Below are 23181 nucleotides of genomic sequence, written 5' to 3'. Positions count from 1 at the left end.
TTCAAACCATGATACTCGTTAACATGGCACTTTCTTCACGTGATTCCAGATCAAGAATTAAATTCTGCTGGTGTTCTTAGCAGGTGTGCACCTCATGCCCTTAATCTTCCGCAGCGTTCCAGCACCTTTCTGTAAAGTGTTGCAGGGGAAAACTTCCTGAAAAACAGTTTTCTGAATGTAAACTCATCTTGTCAGAATTGGCTTTTCTTCTTTTACTAAAGGACACAAAATTAACAGTAAAGTCACCACTGAAGCCCCTACTATGCACTTCTCTGTGGGAATCATGGACACTGAAACATGGCATTCCTTTTGTGGGCCCAAGCTGAGCCATTCAAGCTGGAGAAGGGCAGTAAATGGCACACAAAGCCCCAGTGGAACTACATGGAGTGTATCTTCCTCTGTCTTTTTCTCTAACACACTGCTCTCTAGCTTCTCAGTGCTAACTATTTCTGAGGGCTCTGTTTCTTAATATTAGAAGATCTAAGGAAGTAAAAAAAAGGGTGAGATGGTAAACAGAAAATCTAAAAAGAGAGGCACCAGCAGAGAGTCCCAAGAGATTCCAGTTAGGGTTTTAGTGATTTTTTGTTTGTTTGTTTGTTCTTCCAAATCTACACAGGAAAGTACGTTACTGCTTTCTAGGTGTTTAAATGTTTGCCTTCATAATTCCCCACTCTCCTGATGAAATTCATTTGACAAATCAGAAGTATGACTTTGGTGGAATTAAGACTAGGATTTGGAATATAGGTTCACAAATTAATACTTCATCTGGAAAATATGTTTGGCATTTTGGAGTGCAAATAGACCAAAGGCAGCATCCACTTCTACCTTGAGTGTCCTTTTCACCTAGGAAAGTCCTGAAGCTTCCTAGTCTACAACCACTGGATCAGGAAGATTTGTACCTGCACGTAGCACTTTGGTGGATTAATAACATATTGCAAGTCAAAGCACTTTTGGAAAGTTTTAATCTCCATTCAAGAGCACAAGGAATGTCAGCTGTTTACTGGTCCTTAATAATATAATACTATCATCAGTGATAAGAAACAAGTTACTGAGCCTGTTCTCAGTGGAGGGTTTTTTTAGGATAAAATTACCCATCTCATGATTGTCTTATACTCTCCATTTTGAGCTAACTGTCCCAAAATGGAGCTGACAAAAAATGGCTAGACATTTATGAAAAAAATTGAATTATTTAATTGTGAAGTTTGCTTTTTTGTGTCTAGTGAGTTCAGGAAGGCAGACAGATAAGAGGAGGATCAACCCTGTGAAAGGGTTGAGTCAAAAAGTCAAGCTAGTTCTGCTGAATCCAGTTCACATTCACTAGAACTTACTCAATCTTCTTCTTTCATTAGTGGATGTGGGTCAAAGTCCCTGCTGATAAACTTTTCATTTTTATCATTGAGGTGCTGTCTTTTCCTTGCTTGTCACCTTCAGGAAAGCTGTTACCCAATTCTGGGTGCCATTTGAGGAAGCAAAGATTAAGTAATAGGCAGCAACAGGGGATGTATGACACTGCACTGAGAAACTTCATCTCTGATTAACAGCAGGTTCCGTAAATGTTACCCATAGCAGAGGGACCACTGGATGCTTCCCTGTCTGAAGTTCCTTTCTGGACACTTTCCCCACTCACTCAGTGTTTGTTCTTCTGCAACAGCAAGGAAATGAAGAAGAGGAAGGAAAAGAGGCAATGAGCACACATCTCATGAGGAAGGGGACAAATTAAGGTACTAGAGGTACCCTTAAAGCTTATGCAATGGGCCTGTGCTCAGCAGTGTCCAAACAAGGCATAGAAACAGCTTTCCAGTTAGACAGAAGCTGAGAGAAGGAAAGGAGAAGTGGAGAGCTGTGGGTTACAGGAAATCAGTATGGACCAAGCAACGCCCTGTCCAGACAACACAGGCCCTGCCCTTTCCCCTCACCTACCATATTGTACATCTTTATCAGTCATAGAGCAGTTTTGGGTGGTGTCCAGCATCAGCTAATGACAGGTATCTTTGTCCCAGGTGAAGCAATCTGAAGACCCATTCCTTTTGTGTGACTTACTCAGAGGCCTGGGGGCAATTCCAGAGACCAGTTTTTCAGCCTACTGTTATTTTTCCTAAATGAGAGTCTAATAAGGTAGTAACTTCATTTCAAACAAAAAGATAGAAGGGGACAGACTCCCTTCTACACCTACACATTATCCAAGTTGAGTTGAAAAGTACTGCTTAGCCAGGCAGGCTGAAGGCTACAGAGCAAGTCTGATGTCCAGCTGCCCACTGTCAGTGAGCCCATTATCCCTGATGAGGAGAAGGCCCTCCTATGCATGAGAAAAAACCCTTCAGCTGATTTCTTTGCACATTGCATCTGGATCCTGGGGATTTTCTAGCATGTATCACCTCGTCATGTGGACCTCTGAGTGAGATGAAAAACCTTTCTTCCTCTAGAGGTTCAAACATTATATGTTTGATTTGTGGTAACTGCTGCAACCACACTAATCAGTATTTTTCTAATAAGATTCTGCTTTTTTTGCCTGAAATGACTTTGTTTTTATGCATTGTTATATTTTTGCCCAAGTGTTTGAGCTTTCCAAGCACCATGAGTATCAGGTCCAAAGTTAACATTTTTTTTTCCACTTTTTGTTCTGTTGTGTATGTCACCATGAAGTTTAAAATGGACCTAGGAACACACCTAGAGAACCACTGTCAAGCCAAAATATGTGAAATCTTGTATTCTCATTGGCTTCTTAGATGTTTCCTTTATTTAATGGTGTTGAATACAGTAATTCTTTGTAATTCTTATTTATTTAATTGCTAATGACAGAGCTGATGTTTTAGTTTCTGGGCCTGAAGAACAGGGATCTTGAGCTCCCTGCTCAGTGCAAGGGAATCTGCTGAAGTTGAAGGGCTGTGGTTTGAAATTAACTCATTTGCAACTTCAAGTTTTGAAAAAAAGAGATGAGTTTTGCATGCTGCTGGAACACAAGCCGTCTTTATCTCCCAGGAAAGTCTTCTACAAGGCTGAGCTTCATATTGGGAATGGTCAGCATCTTGCCGAGTTAAATTGTCATATATGATTGTATGCTGAGACTTGAGAATAGCCTCCAAGACACCTAAGCTTTGATTTAAATTATTTGTGTGTATTATAATGATGTTTCAGAGTTCCAGCTGTTCAACACTGCTGGGTGCAGTACAAACACAGAGTGTGAAAGTTGGTCCCTGACCAACTGGTTCTGTGTGTGCTTTGTTTTTGCAGTAGGGAGATACATGGGGCTTTTTGAATGTGTCAAGCCCAACACTGCCATTCAACTGAGTCAAAGGTACCAGCTGAGTGGGTGGATTTTTACAGAAGGCCTGGCTAATTTTTAGACCATTAGTAACGTGTAGTTGAGGAAGATAAGATAATGAACAGTATGATCCAGTCTCATGTTGCAGTGCAAAGAGTTCGAAGAGTTCAACTGCTGGAGTTAAGAAAGAATTATTTTCCCCATCTGTGTCATTGCACAATAGTAAAGGTGCTTGAGTGAGGGGATGTCTGAACTGTTGGGTGTGGGGCTACAGCAGGAGGCTGAGATCAGACATGCTGTGATTTATTGCTGGTCAGGATGGAAAATAAATAAAAATCTAAGGTTTCAGAAGTGGGAACTGTATGACTAGTTCTGGAAAGGCAGCCGTGCCCTTCAATTCCTGAATAGCCAACAAGGAACATTAAGAGAAGACAAGAATAGGAGTCTGTTCCTATCTCTCTGTGCTGAACAAAGGCTAAGCATATTGTCCATGATGACTTTGTTGAGGTAGCATGAAACACTTTTAATGTTTCAGAGCACTTCAGACGAGAAGGACAGAGGATTATAAAGAAAGTGTTTGTTTAATATTTGGATACACAAGTATGAATTGCAGGGGTTAAAATAAGGGATGGTTTCCTTGGTGTGATTTAGGTGGATCAGTGTCTCTTGAAACACATTATCTTCTAATTTTACCTTTACTAAAAGTAACATCAGCAGTTACTGGGTTTCTGTACGACTGTGGAGCTGTTGTGGACTCACAGAAAGGTACAAAAAAGTCCTTTGTTTTCTGTACAAAGCTCAATAATTGCCTTCTTAATATGTATGTATATGATTGCAGGTAAGAATTACCATGAAGAACTCTAGAGATGTTTTCCCAGCCAAGAAAAATTGTGTCCTTGACTTCAGCTCTAATTTGACTACCCAAAAAAAAAACAAGTAGAGATGTTGAGTGGTTCAGTGCACATTCTCTACAATAAATGTTTTGTAAAATCAGGCTCCATTTGGGTTCTAATTTATTTTAATTTTTGTATGCAATACTCTGCAGAGTTTAGACTTCTTTACTTTGTTTGCACACACTCAATACATCAGCTAATACTCATATCTACAAGCAGTGTATATATAGGTGTTTAAACACCTATATATATACTGCTGTAGTGCAATTTTTCTCGGAGTTAGAGCGTGGTGCAGGTAATTAAACAGTGATCTCTGTACAAATTAAAAGGGTTGGTGCATACCTCTAATATGGAAGTACAATTACAGTAATTTTATGTGCATACTGACTGCATAAAAGCTCTCATGCAGGACTGAAAACTCAGTATTTTGTATGTGTTGGTGCTGTTTGCACATGCAAATGTGAGGGTTACTCACCCGGCTGCCTTTGAAGCGCCACCGCTGCAGAATTGCTATGTAAATTTGCTTGCACTCGGTAGATTTTCAAATGGTTTGGGAAACACTACTCTCAGTCCTGTTAAGCATTGCCAGATCTGAGCAATACACAATACACAGCTGAATAGATGTGTTTCCTTTTTTTTCATCCCAGGTTGTGCTGGAGTTTCACTGGAACGCCACCGAGCTCCAAGCTGTGGCAGTGAAGACGATCACCAAACAAGCTACTTGATCAGTTTCTTACTGACTCGATGACTAATCATGATAACTTATCAGCTGTGCCGACTCAAGGGGAACTGATTATGTACAGTCCCTTTCACATGCTCCTGTGAACATCTGAGACCGATGACCCAGTGCACGTGGAGTGTGCAGTATTGAAAGGTGCCTTAATCAGTTCATTTTGTGTTTGAGCATGTTCTGGATTTAACCATTCCCCGTCCTACTTTCCTTGTGATCATGCGCGAGCTTGTGAGCACCCTTGCAACATTTTTATTCCTCATGATCAGGCTCTAAGCCAGAACTGATGTCAAAGATGAGTGTAAGGAGAACAGCAGGTTTCCAGAGAAGGGCTTGCCTGGATGAGGGCAGGCACACGGCATCGCAGGGACATTAGGAGCATTAAGACACTGTTTTGTTTTTCAAAGTCTGGACTCAGAATCAGCTGGGAAAGCAATGTGATTCCAAGTGACTGCTTACAATGTAGGTCAGTTCAATGCAAAAGTGAAAGCACATGTACCATCAGATTCCCACGTCTGGAGGGGGAGGGGATGGCAGCCTGCAAGTGCAAAAAGCCCCAGAACTCATGTGTGACTCGTGTTTTCCGGTGAGTAACACATGCTGCGTGGATGGGACGCAGCAGAATGCAAGTGCTGGTGTGGGTGTGAGCTGGTTGCACGTCTGGGGGAGATTAACTGTGTGTGCGTGCACACGTCCTCTTGAATGCCACAGACTTCACCATGTTGAGATTTGTGTGTAGCACCGCCGCAAGAAACGCCTGCGCCCAGCAGGGCCGGTGGTGCTCAAGGGGCAGGGGACGGGTCCCCGCAGCCGCAGGTCCCCGGCCGAGCCGCTCAGCGATGCGCTCTGGCTCCGCTTTCCCCGCCGGGGAGGAGGGAGGCCCGCACCGCGCTCCTTGCCTCCCCTGCCCCGGCCTGGCCCGCCGGTTGCGGTGCCAGGGCCGCGTTTTCTGGAAGCCGAGCGCAGCTTTCTCCGGTTCTCCAGCGGCCGAGCCCTGGGCGTCGCGTTGCAGGGAGTTGCTATTTTGCTGCTCTAATTAGGTGATGCAGTTTCAGTTACCAACAGACTTAATTGCAGTAACAGTAAGCAGCCTCCCCACTCACAGTCATGTGCTCCTGGTTACAAGAAGCTGAGTGGAGCGGGGCCGAGGGAAATCCCCTCAAACGGCACCGCGGGGCCGGCCGGGACAAGCAGCGCCGGCTTGAACCGCGCCGCGCAGCGGGAACCGCGCATCCGTCGCGCCCCGCACGGCCCCGCACGGCCCCGCACGGCCCCGCAGGGCCCCGCACTCCGGCCACCCCGGGCTGCGGCGGCGTGTCGGGAACGGGAGGGGGAGCTGCCGCGCCGGGCTGCGGGCTGGGCGGGGACCCCGCAACGCAGGGGCCGGGGCTGCGGCGGGAGATGGTGACAAGGCGCCGGGGGGCGGGAATGGCCGGAGCGGCGAAGGGGCGCGGGGAACCGCGCTGAGCCCGGCCCGAGCGAACCGGAGAAGCTGCTCCAGGGCACGGTTGAGTTGCGGGAAGAGTTGTCAGCAAGGCTGCCCTGACCGCACCGCGCAGATGTGGCAGGCGCTGGGTCCAGAGGTGTAAAGTTAACTACGAACATTATTTGGGAGACAAGTTGTGTTTTGGTTCTTTCCTCCCTGTGGCTGAGAAAAATGATTTGTCTATATAGAGTCATTAATTTGGATTAAATCTATGTATGAATTTTAAATGGCTTGCTATTCCTCAGCAGCGTGGATACTGTTCCAGGATATGTGTTGTAATGCAAATTAATTAAACTCAGTTCCAGAGTGGATTCCAAATTAGCATCCACACAGGGAATTAATTACAAGTAGCTTTTGCCTACACAAAAAAAAAAAAAAGAAAAAAAAAAGAAAAAAAAAAAGTTGTGAATCCCACAGTTCTTTGGGGGTCACAGGAGACTGCTGCAAGACTCAGCTATTTGAAATGTACCTCACACCTTGTAGTCATTGCTTTCAAAAAGTCAACACACTGAGCGTAATAGGTCACTGCATTTTAAACAACTTCTAGACAGCATAATGTATTATTATTAAAAATTCCTAAGGGAATAATTATTTCTAAGAGTATGAAGATAGGAATATGTTACTGTGGGGTAAGTTAAGGTGTGAACTTACTGTATATTGTCTGTGCTGTGGTTTGCCTTGTGTGCTTACTTTTTCCCTGTGGTAAACATGAAGCTACCCCTGTATAAAAGGGGAAGTATCTCTAACTTGGGACATCTCAGTAAACACCATAGCAGAACAGTAATATTTTAATTTCTCCTTAATGACTTGAGGATGTTTCTAATGCTGACACATATATTTAATGTGTGAGTGCTGTCAGATTCTGAGTACAGTAACATCCTATGGCAAAGTGTTCATTTGACCAAAAAGAAAGCAGTGATGAATGAAGAGCTCAAAGTTCACTGCTGAGGAGGCCAGCCTGTGAGTAATGCTGTCACTGGCCTAAGATCATGAGATGTTTGCCTGACTTTGGCTAAGGACAGACCCAAGCCAAAGATGACAAATGATGCCATATAAGCTTTCCCAGTTGCCCCAGTTGGCTCATTCCAGTCTGATCCAGATCAACTAGGCCCCAAGGTCATTAGCATTCTAAAGTCACTTATTGGCAAGGGTGACAGAGTCTGTGGCCTCCCTCCCACTCCACTGAAGGATGACAAAAGGGATGGTAAACAAGTAAGAGGAGTTATCTGCTGCTCATGGCCTACTCTGAACCTTCAGCAGTAGGGAGCAGAGATGAGACTGTGGTAGATCACATAGACTAAAGCTGTTCCTTCACAGAAGTCACTATCCAGCTGATGTCCCTGGTGTCCATGTGATTCCTGTATGCACAGATGAGAGCAGTATCATACTATACTCAGGATTTAGCCACTTCCTAAATTTGTGGTTTGGTGAGTAGACTAAGTCATGTTTGGTGGCTTCAGAAAGTGGCTCAAATTAGAAATTGAGCTGGATGTGATTTCCAACTTCTTTGGATCAACTCTCATGGCTGGCATTTCCCCCTCAGCCTCCCTCCTTACCCTGCAAGTTCTCTACTTCTTACTCGTGTTGGGGGGCTCAAAGGAAAGGCAGTGGTGTCATTGTACCTGACCACTAATAGGCCTCCTATGAGTATATACATGAGATAGGACTAAAGTGTACTTGGTCATACAGGACTAGCTTTCAGCTAGCCAGCTCATGTTGTGTCTCTGGTAATAGCAGGAGCCTGACTCAGTGACATGGGAATACTTTCCAGTCCTGTGGTCTTTGTGCCCAATTCCATTCTGCTGGGCATAGCACTAGCAGTTTTGACAGACACGCCTTGCCTTTTCTGCATTCTCTTTTATGTGTCTGAACCATTGACAGGTAGTAGCACTAAGGTAAGCACATATTAATTTGGTCCAGGTAAGCTCTTTTCTTCATCCTTAGGGGAATTCTTCCTGCTCCTGCTCCAGGCAGAACCCTTTTCCTTGGCAGATGGTAGTAGGCTGCAGTACACTTTGCCTATCTATTCCCATTGGTTTGAGGTTCAAAAATAAGCCAGACACTGAAGTCACACAGACCTTGATAACCCAGTTTTCATCATCAGTCCCCCCTGGGATTTCATGGGGGAATGGTCCGAGTCTCAGAGAGTTCTGGTAAGCTAGTGACCCCTCTTCCCCATGGTCAGGCTTGGGCTACTCTGTGCTATATTTTTACTGGGGGGGAAAAAAAAAGGAAACCGTTAGGTCAGCGACTCAAAAAATCAGGGAAGGAAAAGGCTTCTCAGTGAGGGCAGGGGCCTCCAGCAAATCAAAAGGAGAAGGAAGATCAACTGTACACAACCTGTGACTTGGTGAGTGCTGCCACCCATGCAGCTGAAACTGTGCATTGCAGTGGGTGGGGAAAGTTCAGAGTGAGGACACCCTGTTTGTTCACACTCTGGTGTTGGCAAGGGTCTGTTGAATAATCTTTTCCTCATGCTCACATCTGCTCCTTTGGGCACAGCACTGATTGTTAGGACAGCTATGGCCTCCCTCCTTTTGCATCCTTCATTCACGCATCTAAGAGCAGAGATGTGCCAGCACTGGTTTGAGTGTAATCTGTTCCTAATACTCAGGTCTGGGACCTGTTGCAGGTCAATTTGTTTCCTTCAACATCACCCATGGCAGCATTATTCCTTAATTCAGGCAAAATCTCCTCTGAGACACCTGTCCAAGGAACCTCCTCCTTCCTCTGGAGATGCCAGATGTTCTTGAAACTGAAGACCATCTCATCTTAGTTCTGCAGCAAGTCCCTTTTCAGACTATCTATCCTAAATTCTAAATGATAGTTGAGGGGAGATTTTTCATTTAGCATCCCTAAGTGTTGGTAGGGTTTCATTGTCCATCTGGATTTAATCCCTCCATTCTTTCCTTAGCTCTGTGCCATCCATTTTGTGTTGAAGGCCCCAGTAAATCTAGAACTGCAGTTTTGCTCACTTCTATTTAGATGGCAATTTCTGTCATCCTCTGGACTACGAGGTTAGGTCCTTTGGAGAAAGAAGAGAATTTCAATCAGTCTTTCCAGTTGTGCTCATGTGGGGACCCAGAAGGAAACAAGTTTCGCAGGGGTGGGGACTTTGCTGAAATAATGTAACCTGTCTTTTACCTCAGTGACCCCATATTTTTGAGAGCTGCAGTTTGTAACCAAATAGCAGCAACTAAAAGTAAGTATGTTTGCACCCATCTCCATGCTGTTGGTGTTGTGTGTGAAAGGATGGCTGAGTGGGTGGACTGATTTTTCCTTGTTCCTTTTTTATTTTATTTTTGTTTCTGTTTTGTTTAGCTAAAACATACATTGTTGTCATTTCACGGGGCATGACCCAGTCCAAGGCCTTTTCATTTCTTTCTTTGTTCTCAAGTGGGGTCATAGTTTCCCTCTTTCAGGCATCCTTTACTTCAGGCATATTAGCAGTGAGGGATTGCTGGTCCAATTTATCTGTGCAGTTTCTTCTTTACAGCCAGTTGTTCTACTTCTAGAACACCAGTACAAGTCTCCTCCATTCTCCTCCCCACTGCCTTATCGGAAACCCAGCCTGAGACCCACATGGGCCACCTGCCAACACATAACTCTGCTTTACCATGGGATGAAATTCTTGACATTGCCTTTTTTAACTTGTTCTTCAGGTAGTTCCTACCCTTTGAACACTGACGTTCAGACTGTCATTTAAACTGTTAATCAGGTCTCAACCCCAGCCTCTGAACTTAACAAATTCCTGTGCCCAATTTTTTTTGGACTAGAGTAAAACAGAGGAGAACTTTCCAAAGTGCCTAAGGTATTTTATCCCAGTGAATTCCTCTAGGAACTCCTACACATGTACAAGATATCGCTTCCAAAGTTTGGGCATAAAAATGTTATACTTCCTGCATGACTAATTTAGCTTGGATCTGCCTGTGACAAGAACTCTGTGAGTTCTAAAATCATACTGGCATGGCTGAGGTGGGCCAGGGTTATGAGAGTTAGAGGTAACAAATGGATTTTGCAAAAGATATAAAATCTTAAATTTTCCAGTTAGAATCATTCTGTAGGAAGTCAGAATATTCCTTCATGTGAAAGATCATATCTGCCTATGATAAGAATCATGTCAACCTTGTAAGTACAGTACTACCCTGTGATTAGGATGAGCCTCTCTGCAAAAAATGAAATAAAGCCCTGTTCTAGCAAATTGCCAGGCTTGTCCTCGCCATCCTCCATCTTCAGGCTCCTATCCCCCAGGCTGCAGTTCTGTGGCACTGTTTGAATGCTTGCTAGATGTGTAGGTGGAGGAGCACATCTCTTCATGAGATTCTGTTGCAGAATGGCAGTTACTGTGTTCATCTGAGACAGGGAGGCCTAGATTAGAGCATGGAGGTGTGAATCACTGCCCTTCTAATCTGATGTCCAGTGCTAATGCTAGTTTCAGTTCTCCTTGTAGAAACTTCTAAGTGTCTAGCCACTAGTTCCCTGGTCTCCTCCCAGAAAAAAAAAAAGTTTTTTTGCTTTTTTTTTTTCACTTAGATCACTGCTTGCTTTGGGAATAATGCACAGTAGAAAGAAAAGGTGTCCCCTCAGTGAGAAAAGAGTCTTTCAATGCAGTAGAAAATAATCCCACAGAAATGTCCATTATGTGAAAGACTTCTGGACAACCAGCTAGAAAAAGCAGTGAAACCTGATCAAAGAGAACAAACTCCATAATTTAAGCAAGTTTTGTAATTGTAGTACTTTATCAACAAAGAGCTATTGCTGGAAGGGCTGGCTGACTGGGTTGTGCAGATGTGTAACATCTGTGCACATTTGGCCTCTGGAAAGTGTCCTAGTGATGGTTCATTCCAAAAATGTTATTGGTTTTCTAGCTTTTCTCTTGACCGGAAAAAGGAAGAATGCTTTTCCCAAGGTCATTTTTGGTGAAATTGTTTTCTGGTTCAGATCCAGCAGACCAGGGGAGGCAGACTACAATAGCGGAATTTGAGTTCCTTCTCCTTCATATACCACCAAAGCCTTATCACAAGGGCGTATCATGACAAGCTACCTTGGGCACATAGTTGTGAGCACTCCTGGTTAACCCACAATCAAATTCCCAGTCTAGTGATTCAGCAGAATTTTTTTAGCATGTAAAGAAATTGAGAGTCTGCACATGGAAATGGGTAGCAAAGCCTGCTAGCTACGTCCAGCAAAATCCAGTGGTGTGAAGGTGATGTATCCCCCATTGTCATGACACTGAAGTTTTTTAAGTTGGGCAAGGAAGTTTTTAGCTCTTTCTTGAGCCCCTCCAGTATATAATATCTAGTTTAAATACAACAAGAATATTAACTGGAGCTTAACTCTCTCTTCCTGTTCCTCCTTTTCCCTTTTCTTTCAAAATCCTTAGATTTGGTGTTGTTTGTCTGAATCAACCCCTTGCACTCGAGGCATTTATCAGCTGATCTGGTTGTTTTGTTTCTTGTTAGTTTTATTCACTGCATGCTGATTTCTTGTAACTCATTTCCCTGCACTTTCATTTGCACTGTGCAGTTCAAACACCCTGGCGTTCTAGAAGCATGTAGCCTGCAATCCATGGAGTGGGGTACATACTCAACACCTCTTGAATGGCCCCCGCCTCCTTGCAGTGGCTGCCCATAAGTTCTGTGGTTTCTTTGTTTTTGCCTGGCAAAGTTCCACTGCGGTGAGATCAGCTCAGCCCCGTGAGCTGGCAGATGGCATGGATGGGCTGAGGCTGGCCTTAGCTTTTGCCTTATTTATTTTGTTTGCTGATGGATGAGCACTTTGTCCTCTTTGAAAAGCTGACCACTTCAAAATCCGACCACTCTCCAATACCTGATTGCAACACAAGTCCTGGAAAGTCCACTGACAGTAATACAGATCTTGAAAGAAAGTATCAGGTGGTCATTTTGAGCTGATTTTGTTTGCAATTCATGTATGTATCAGTGGATATGACTAAAGACATACTGACTGTATCCATATTTGCACAGCCACTAGTTTGCGCAGTCAGTTTTCAGATCTGTTTGTCACCACCACTACACTATAAATGTTAAACAGTAATGGTAATCATAAAAGTACTGTAAAACAGGCCACAAATTACTTTGACTTGGTAAGATTAATTTTGGGGTTTGGATGCTTTGTTTGGTTTTTTGGGGTTTTTTTTAATGAAAATTGTTATCTTTTGATATTTAACATCTTTCCTATTTAGCTGGCTTCCAGCCACGACCTCTTCCCACTGTGGATAAAAGAGACCAGCCGTTGGGTTGACAGCCTGCTGTACTGTATGCAGAGGGTGCCCATTTCCCCCTGTGAAAGTGGAACTTTTATCCCCCTAGACACACATGTAAGGCACAAGATCCTTTCTAAATGCCACATGAGATTCTGGGAATACTCTCCCTGGCCCCAGAATACTTTTAGAACTATTTATCTAAGCACTCTATTGGTATGCCAAACCACCAGGTGTTCTGTGTGCCTGGGGCCCCACTTGTTCTGGAAGGCTTCCTTGTTTTTTGTTTATACAGACAGTTATCCTGGTGTGGATAGTGGGTTCAGTGTGCCTCTTACAATGCTATGTGCATATTCCTGTTGATTGAGAGAAGCTTTTCATGCTTCCCCACAGCGAACCATGTTAGGATTGCCATGATTGCATTTCAGTGTCCACTTCCAAGGGCTGCAGTGGGTGTTGGACAGGACTGTGTAATGGCTTTTTAAGCTGGGTCTGCCTTGATCATCTTAAATATTACCTGTGGGCACTTCTTGCTTCTACACAGCCCATTCCTTCTCAGGCATGTGGGACCTTAGCTGTGCATTTCTAAACATGTTTCTGTTTAATGTTAGCAGCCACCATGTTGTTGTCAAGATGAGCTTATTACAGTGGAAACTGGGTGAAATTCCATAGCCTTGTGTTATGCAGAAGGTCAAGCAAGATGTCCATCACATCCACATAAATAGAAACAGTACAAAAATTAGCAGAGGATAACTAGAGGAGAGGTAGTCATGTGAAACTGCCTTAATTTATGTGCCCAGTTTGGCAAGTAAAGATTAGGTTCCCCATATGGAGAGAAATAGATTCTTTTGAATTACCCTCTGGAAGAGAATTCCTCCTCTTTCCTTAAGTGCTTAAAGCAAAAAAACCCACCCTAAAGTATGCAGTGGAAGAGTCCACTTCTGTCCATACATCTGCAATCATTCTTTTTCAGCTCCTGAATAAAACAACCAGCTCTGTGGTGCTTTCTTTCTCCGTTGGTTCTCATAACAAATTGTTACTGGGTAGAAACCAATTATGAGACCAGGAAGAACAAATAACACCTCTTTGAGTACTGTACCGTCACCCTCTGTTTTGCCTTTAAAAAAGCAATTAGTTAAACCTGCTTAATTTTTTATGCAGGTGACCATCACAAGTAATAGATACAGGCTGCTCTTTGGCGTCTGGGCTAGGTGGTGGTTTTGATGGCAGTGCTGTGTCTGCTCCTCCATATTTACACACATGACTTTTTGCATTTGCAGAGATTACTCTCTCTTTTCAAGCAGAAAGCAATGACTGGATTAGACCCAAGCATTGTTTTAAGAGAGGCCTGTGACTCTGTGGTTAGTTTCTTATTTTGTTTGTAAAGGTCAAAGACATAATGATATTTTTGGAGGTAAATTTTAACTTGTACTCTAGTCTTTCACGGGGCTAAGCTGGAGAGGAGGTAAAAAAGTTGATCTTGGTCAAAAGAATGATACTTCTTTGGTAATTTCTCTCATCAAATACGTGCTGGAATTGGAAGCTGATTATGTCTCTTTGTGAGGCCACATTGCCTTACTTTAATACTGCTTTCTCTGTAGTTGGCCTGTCTTAAGTGTAACCACCTGGCTTTGTGTTTAAATCTAGTAGAAATTTCTGTTTCTGATCTGATTTTTCGGCAGCGCCAAATTGCTGTAAACTTCAGTGGAGCATGTTTCATAGGAAGCACTTTCCAACACCGGACCCCTGCCTTATCTGGGATATAAGGGAGCCAGGCAGGACGATTTGGCATGCTGGAGACTGGAAGGTTAATTTATGTTGCAGTGCGGATTTTGAATTGAGCAGCCTGTCTTTAGATACCTGGCAAAGTCACAGAAGGGAGAAACTAGTTGTGACTAACAGATCCTTCCTGCTTCACTGGGGTGAAAGAGACCTTCAGTGGATTATTCTTAGCTGTTTTTCAAGGTAATAGCCAGTATGAAATTCTTAGTAAGGGATTGCTTGTTATAGGCAAGTTAAGTCTTAAGTGCCAGCAAAATGTTCTGCAGGGTCTGATACTTCCGTGAGGTCTAGGCTTTCAAAGTTGTTTACCTGGAAATATCATAGACATTGTACATAAACACCAGTACAAATAGGCTTAAGAACTAAACCCCCAGGTTTTACAACTTTCTGTATGCTCAGTAATAGCTAAGTGATGCAGACAGACTTTAAAAAGAAGAGTACAATTAATATTTAACAGGACATCTTATTCATCTGAATATGTCAGACTTTTTTAAATGGAAGTATTCAGAGGTACAGAATTGGTTTCAGGGAATGTTTTGTTTTGGAAAAAAAACAATTAAGAATATGTTTTTGAAACAAAATTTTTAATTGACCCATCCTTTTTTTTTCCCCCTCAATTTTTGAGTTTGTGAAAGTCATCAGCATTTTTTTCTAAGTGGGTATTTGGAAAGTTTTTGAAATCTTAAAAATATTCACAAGAAAGGAAAAGCATTTCCTGCTGATCTCAGCTTGGATGCTTGGGGGAGTATGACACTTTCTACAGAACTGACAGAAACCAGGTAGGGTTTTCACTGCCTGCCAGGCAGGTTTGAAAACCTGCTTGATTTCCTCCCAGCTCACCTGCCCAGCTCCTTGGGAGCCTGCTGACAGACACATATGGAGCTGAAAGTCAGAAACCCATCTCTGTAGCTTCAAATCTCTGGGCTGTCACCTGTCCTCTTCCAGAGATCTATCAGTGGTGACTGCTACAGCTCTATGCAGCCCATCATTGGACCATTTCAAGCTAGGTCTTCCAGACTAATGGATTTTCCATAGCCTGCTGGGATCCTCGGGGTCTCTGGCTCCTGCCAGGCTTGAGCTCTTCAGCAGTCTGTAACAGTGACCCTCCACAGCTCTCCATGCAGGTTGCATGGCAGCAGTGCTCCCCACGGGCTCTGAGCTCTGGAGGTTTGGTTGCTGATTCCCACCTGTGATGTCCTCCAAGGGTCAGGCAGCCACTTCCCCTGGAGGGCAGGTATGCAGACTCTCCAGCTGCCCTGCATCACATTCTATGTCAACTTCAATTCAAAGTAACTATGTTTTTTTTTTCCAGGAATATGAGTTTGTCCACTAATTCCTAGTGATTTCACTGCAGTAATTTCTGAAATTGAAATGAGGCCAGTTGAGGAGTATTCTTTAGGGTGTAACTAGGAGTGTTCTGTGAGAAATACTCATCCTTTTGGAAGTTATAGATTAATTGAATCCTGGATCTCTCTGAGAACTGATCATTCCCATCTTTGAACACCTGCCCTAAGCAACAAGTGTTGAGTCAAACTTGATGTGCGTCAGATTTGCAATATTCAAACTGTTTGCTGGTTCATGTGGAATACTTCATCAGCAGTAAAAAATGTTAGGTTAAAGAAACCTGGTCTAAGGACAGTGTAAATCCCTGATTTCAGACATGTGAAATTTTAAATTTGAGAAAGTTATCTGATGGAGAGCCTGGTAAATCAGCGTTATTCTCTGTCTTTGTTACACGGTTTTGGTCAACAGAATTGCACACTACGTTGTCAAGAAGCTCATCAGCTTTCATCCAGCTGAAGATTCCTTTTTGGGTGTCAGAGAAATCCAGCTTGTGACATCTCTGCTGAGCGTGCAAGCTCTGGCAGAGGCTTTGCCACATGCTCAGAATTGTGTTTGGGCCCACACTAGCTCATTTTGTCCAAGCAGTTTCATTAGATACTGAAGTGACCTGGGGTGAAGCCTAGAGATAAAATTTCCATATAGCTCTGCCAGTGAATCACTGAGACCCTGTGGAATATGGCTTGCTTTCAAAAGGTTGACAACATTTAACCTCACAGAGATCTTAGGCACTGGGACCTGAGTGCTTTAGCCTTTACTAAACAAATACTTTTAATGATTTGAGCCTTAACAGGAAAGTCCAGTGGGGGCTGTTGAACTCTGGAATTCGCTGCAGGGGGGCACAGGAGAGATTAGAGGCCATGGCTAATCAAAGAAAATCTGCTGTACATTGTACTGCTGCTTGCACAGCCCCCAGTACGTATCTGTGACTCCCTTCTGCCTTAGAGGGACCTGCATGTGTAGACTGACTCCTTCTTTGCTGAGCTTTCCTATCAAGATCTTCCAGGACAACCTCTGTTTCTCAGGCTATGAATTTATGTCAGTTTTTTCAGTGACCACTCCTCTCCAGCAGTTAGTTATCCCAGTTCTTGCACTGCCCTTGTTTTGAATTAGCACACCTTTTTCCATGCTTATGGAGTAAACTGCACTGTCAGCTGAAAGGAATTTTTCAGTTGTTCTGGTCGACTGCGCAGCTGCACACCCAGCTGAGCCAGCAGCACAGTGAGTGTGGAGAGCAGGGGGTGCCCGTGCCACTGACTGTGAAACCACAGCCTCCATTGTACAACTGAAAATGCTGTGATGCCAACAAACCGCTAACGGCAAAGGCATTGGCTAGTTCTTCATTTTTCTGGCAGGTAGTGGAAGATAAAGATAGACTTTCAGGTTCTGTAGAGCCGATAGCTCTACAGCCCAGAAGGTCCAGATATTTAAAAAAAAGCCTCCAAACTGAAGTGTAGGTGATCGGTTGGCTTGTTCTGAGGTTTATTCCAGCCCACTCTCCGTAGTGTCTCATGTTAGCTTTGGAGGCCTTGCATCTGTGCATGATCATAGCAGATAAAACTGTAGCAAAGTAAACCAGCACTGCCCACAAAGCTGCTTATTCCCACATGGCTGACAAAGCTCGTGCATCTGGAACTCAGCTGGACAGACTGTGACATTGCTGCACATCACTTTGGGCAAAGTCAGCTGCCTTACTTTAAGCTGTTTCTGATAGTTGGAGGCAACCTGGCTGGCTTTATACTGAAGCAGATGAGACAAATGCACACTGTTCTGCTAACTCATCTTCCTCATTGTGGAGCAATAACTTTCAGAAACAAAGTGGTAACCTGTAGCCAGAGTGAAGTAATATCTCAGATAGCTTCCTCTGCTTCTGCGGTGTTTCTCTACCCATATTTCTAAACAGGTTTGTAAGCACTTAACCTTGAGCTGTGCACCCACACTGATCCCCCTTAACTCCTTATTGCTCCTTTGTGATACTTGATACTCAATGGATGGGTCTGAGCACCAGAGCACAGCTACACACCAAACTATCTTTTGGCCTCATCTGCATCCCAGTTGGAACATGTCTTTTAAAAAGCAGCCTTTTGCAGTTTCATACTTCAGCTACCAACTAAACTCCTTATCAGTGTGATTCTATCAACAGGAAACTGGTAAGAAAAAAAGAAGTACCCAACCCATACACCACGATGTTATCTAATCTCTATCCAATCTGCTTTCTGCTTGGGGACACATGCAACAGACTGCAGTAACTGTATGTCAGAAGGTCAAAGAATATAGGCAGGGGACAACAGTACAAATAACCAGTTGGGACTCAAAGAATCCAAAGTTAAAGCAGATTTTAAAAGCTGCTCAGTAATCAAAATATCTCATTGTGCAAACCTGCCTTTTTCTTGTGGCCATAGCTCCTCTGTCTTGTACTCATTGGCATGTTTGCCACTGTATTAGAGGTGTGACAAGAAAGCGCTATGCGTGCAGGAAGAAAGATGGACATAGGGTTTAGGCTTTACCCTTGTACCTGTATGTTGCAGATGTGGAAGAAAGTGGTTTTACTTTCTGTAAAACAGACTTTTCAAAGTGCAAAAGTCAGTTCCTAAAGTGTTCAGCTGTTACAGTTGCGTGAACTATTTTGGCTAGAAAAGATTCATGCTACCTCTGGTGCTCACCAGAGGCTGAATGCCAGCTGCAGTAGTTGAAATAAGGCCTTCGTGTCAGATGCAGTCCTGGCAAAAAGGAAAACTCAAACAGCGGATAATCTCCTTCTGCCCTCCAAAAAGATGTGCAATAAGAATAACAGAACATGTATCAAGGCAACTCTGACCAGCTGAAACAGATGGCACAATAATCTTGTCATCCCTTCCCACTGACCTCGGGGTTGCCTAAAACCTCTGCAATCCACTTACTGGTTTTAATCTGATTGTATATTGCACTAAGCATATTATTTAAAGACTATACAGGTATGTATATGCGTGTGAGTATGTGTGAGGCTTGCAAATTAAATGTATTCATTAAAGTTAACATGGGTGCACGTCAACAATCCATTTATGGGAAGACTAGAAGCAATAGAATTGGCAAAATGGCAAATGAGAGTTTAGAGTCAGTTTCTTAGCACTTTCATAGATTATGGAATTAACTAATTCCTGATTCTGGAACCCTTTTTTCATAACTGGTAGAAGACATTCTGATAGCAAAAGAGGCTAATGCCAAACGTGACTCGTGTACACAATCCTGCTGCATTTAAGGTGTGAATAAAAGAAGTGGGAGTATTTCTTAAGTGTATAAAGACCTAGGAAGTTTTTATTTAGGAAAGTAACAATTGGAAAAAACTGTCAGTGGTCTAGAAGTTGATCAGACTGGACTAGGAAAATCTCTTGAGAAAGCAGCAATCGCACACTCTGACAGACTTTAACCCACCTGTCTCTCCCCTGCATGGAAATGCTGGCTTTATTTTATTTTTTTTCTGTCTGAGGTACTTCTTAGTAGCCTATTTAGAAGCAAGTTGTTATTTCAGTAAAATATGCTGTTGATATCTATTTTAGAAGAAGGCGAGATCTCTAAAGATTGGTCTGGTGTAGAGATTAGAAGATATTTGTGGTGCTGCTGGTCACAATTCTGCTGTACCACAGTCAGTATGAACACACAATGGGAATCCCTTCTTATTTAGTTTGTTTGCTGTTCTCACTGAAGAATTGTCTATGCAGAGAATTGGTGCTTTTTATTTTTAGATTAAGTTTATAAGCTGAACTCATCTGATTATGGACTTTAAGTGGTCCTTATATTATTTGGGTAGCAGACCATCTGGGGATCTTGGATATAGCAGATACAAGCCAAAGTATTGAAACTTGGTTGCATTAGATCATAAATGGTTGATACAGTAAATAAATAAAGATTATTTAGCCTGCAGATGCAGTGCTGCTCCATATGTAGTGAATGGAGCTGACACAAGTAATTTAGGTATTCCTACCTCCTTGATCATTGGTGTCTGAATGAACTGGAACAAATTGTCCTGAAACCTTTTTTGGTCTGCTTGTTTCTGATTGCAGATGCAGATAATGCACCTTTGAGAAGTTCTGTAAGCAAGAATATAGACATTCTGTGTGTGTGTCATGTATATAATCCAAGAACAGATTGTTAGAGCAATGTTTATTGAATAAAAAGGTTAACTTTTACCTTTAAATATAGGTGTCTTTCTAGATTTTGGGCCTTTTGTCTTCTTTAATTGTATAATTGTTTTCCCATTTTCCACTTTTTTGTTTGTTTACTTGTTTTGTTGGTTGTTTGGGTTTTTTTAATCAAAAACTGTTTGCAGAAATGCCCTGAGTCTGTGCTGGGTAGACTTAGGTTTTGCAGTCACTGGAACTTATTAAAATTGTCTTGTCTATATCTATGTTTGACAGGCAATGTTCGACCTGTGTTACTGGTGTCATCTTCTTGGCCTGGTAGCTGTGTATTCACTTCCCTTCAAGTGGTTAAGTTAGTGGTTATTCTGTGTCTATAATTTTAGCTATGGGAAACAGATCTTCCTAGCAATGTGGTACTCAAAAAATCCCTAGAACTATTTCATGTTTTTTCTTCCCACTCAGTATTATGAAACATTAATGATAAATTACTGAATGCTAGCAAATGCTGTGTGCACAACAATACCTATGTATGCTTTTTATAGCATATAGGTCTGTAGCAAGAGCATGTAAAAGAGCCATCTTCTGTTAGTGACACTGCAGGGTGGCACCTTGCTCTGGCACCTTGCTCTTCCCATTTACTGCTGTTGTTTCTGCTTGTTCAGTCCCACTACTTTAGCTAAAACTACACCTGGAAGACATGAAGTGGGAGGAAAAGCATTAAAAAAGGCATTGTTTGTATCACTTTAACAGCTAAAGCAAGAATAACTCTCCTTACACTTGTGTAAAGTTGCATTTATCAGTGTAACTCTCCATAGCAAGTTAATTTAGGCCTGCTCTTTGCAGAGCATGTGCTCCAGTTCAGCCATGTGATGGGTTTGTGTTTGAGCCTTGGTCTCGCCATAGTTGTATGGGTGTGAAAACACAAGTGAAATGGTTATACTGAAATAGCTCGTACAAGTAATGGTATTGGAAACACCTCTCTCAGAATATGGGGTAGGATTATACCCATGCCTTGGAGAAGGAAAAGAAGAGGGAAAGGGATATTATTGCCAGGGTTAGCTGAAGCATTTCAACTTTGTTGTGTAGATAAAGCCTTTGTAACTAACTCCGCAGGCAGTTTGTAACATATCCTTTCTTATTCTTATGTCTGGTTCCTTAGAGCTTGGACAGGCTGCCATCAGTCAGGGCAGCATGGCCTCACAGAAACCGCTGGTCCTGAGCATCAGCGGAGTCCCAGCTGGTCCTGGGAAGCTTCCATTTCCTAAAGCAGCCGCTGAGACTCAGGGACAGCTGAGGTGAAGAGGAAGTTGGAGAAAATTAGGTGCTAAACTGTCACATTCCAGCTTAAAGTAGGTCTTTCTGAAGTTAGCTCTGATCTTAGGTTAGGTCATTTTTCAGAAACTCTCCAAGCTGGGCTGTTACTCAGAGTCCATGTCATAGGTAACTCAAAAACATGGACCTCCTCAAAAGAGCCTCCTGGAGAGAAATGTGTTGAGATTATTTGAGCCTCAGCAAAACCCAGCGGTTGTATAAACAAAGCATTCTGGCCCCTGCATTTGAAAAAGAGTGTTTATTAAAGGAAATGCACCAAAACCCACAAGAGATGAAGGGACATGTAGAGCCGCCTACACCCTCCATATTCCTTACACACTCAGTCACTGCAAAAACAAACGAACAAGACAAGACTGGCTTTACCAAGGTGGTTATAGGGAATGAGTCAAAGAAGCCCAGTGTCCTGGCTGTAAACAAAGGTGAATATGCATTATTTGGAAAATTAGATTGATAGGAAGAACTGAGTGTAAATAAAGGATTAGGAGAAGCAAGGCGTGATGGCAGGGCATGCACATGGTACCCCTGAAAAGTGCGTAAAGGCATAAGTGAGAGAGTGTGTTTGTCTGGGCTCAGGCCTCTGCTCATGTATGTGTCTAACAGAGCATGACTGCCTGCACACAGCAGAGGAAGGACTGGAGGACAGGCTTTGTCATTTCACCTGCAGGGACAACTCCCAGCCTGGTTAATCTTTCTTTTTCTCTGGCTCTGCCATAGGCTCAAGGTGCTGCCTTGAGCAAGTCACAGGTGTTTACTTGTATCCATGTAAGCACATACATGTGAGTGCCCATGTGCATTTGTGAGAACGTGGCATGTCTAAGCTTGCACACAAGTGTGTTTATGCAGGTGTGTGCATAAACACGTGTGATGGCTCTGTTTGCATGCATGCACTCTGAATAAATATGGGTGTATCTGTACACTTCTGTAAGTTAGTGCTTGGTGGAAGTTGTATGTTACCCATGTGAGGGAGTCTTCAGGAGGCTGACTCTGTGTATTTGTGCTTCCTGAATGTATAAAGGTGCTTGCCCATCTATGGATGGGACTTTTCCATAACAGGGAATGCTCTTTCATATTCTGCAGACCAGTGGCAAAACAGTAATGCCAAGTAAAAAGCTTATGCAAGTCTGATGTACTGATTGGCACAGGATGACTACAGTTCTCTAATGGAAAAGTGAGGTTTTGCCTCACTTGCTTTGTTGAAACATTACCTGCATTTACAGCAAACTCTGAAAAATTAAAGGTGTCAGTTATGATTCCACCCACACTGGGGTTCTTTAATCTGCTCTAAATGCATCATGTCCTTTGGATACAGTTAGACCTCAGATGTTAATATAAGACTGTATCTTTTCTGCATCATTTATGATAATTTTATTAAATTAGATTGCCTTAAACATAGAGGCACAGTAGCAATCCAAAAACCGAAAGCAGCTGGGAGCTCCCTAGCACTGGACAAACAGACGTTTGGCAGGAGTGCCTCTTATTATTAATGTCTGTAACAAATAGGATGGGTATTGGAAAGATCCAAGACTCCTTGGGCATAGCAGTTAACAGTGATAGAGCTCTGAAGGGGGTTGATAAGAACATTTGAAGTTACAGGCTTGTAATTCACCTAGCCCATCTTAGTGATAGAACTGATAGACTAATTGGGATGCTTAAATTTATTTCCCTCTCTTGTTCTTGTTGACATTTCCCCTTTCAGGTATCTTGTTTTAACATCTCTAAGAATCTTAACATCTAATTTTCAAAGAAAAACACTTCTCTGTGCCTAGCAAAACCATTCTTCCCTTCAGACATTACTCTGTGTATCTAGATGTATGTGTATATATATTTATGAGATAATACTGTGATTATTATCTGCACTAGCTGTGTGCTGCAGTATCCAGTTATTATGTCCTGGCCACATCTAATAGGTGCTGTGCTCAGCAGTGCTGCTTTCTGTGGCGTCGGTAGCTCTTAAATGATGGTACTGCCTTGTTGTGGGTACTTCGTGGTATCTTCTGTTCACAGATGCCATGGTATA

General features: G+C 42.9%; 1 long non-coding RNA gene across 4 annotated transcripts in view; it reads left to right on the top strand.

Annotated features, from left to right (window-relative positions):
• Positions 1 to 23181, top strand: part of LOC127391104 (uncharacterized) — a 150585-nt gene that overhangs the window by 81094 nt on the left and 46310 nt on the right. For 3 of the 4 annotated variants that reach the window (XR_007891003.1, XR_007891000.1, XR_007891002.1), the window contains exon 3: positions 4803 to 5471. This is a non-coding gene — a long non-coding RNA (uncharacterized LOC127391104). The remainder of the gene's footprint in view (positions 1 to 4802; positions 5472 to 23181) is intronic. The other variant, XR_007891001.1, reaches the window with a different exon arrangement.

This window comes from Apus apus, chromosome 15 (assembly GCF_020740795.1).
Source record: "Apus apus isolate bApuApu2 chromosome 15, bApuApu2.pri.cur, whole genome shotgun sequence".
NCBI classification, from domain to species: domain Eukaryota; kingdom Metazoa; phylum Chordata; class Aves; order Apodiformes; family Apodidae; genus Apus; species Apus apus.
The sequence above is the reverse complement of the archived record's forward strand: the minus strand, read 5'-3'. Positions and strand labels throughout refer to the sequence as shown.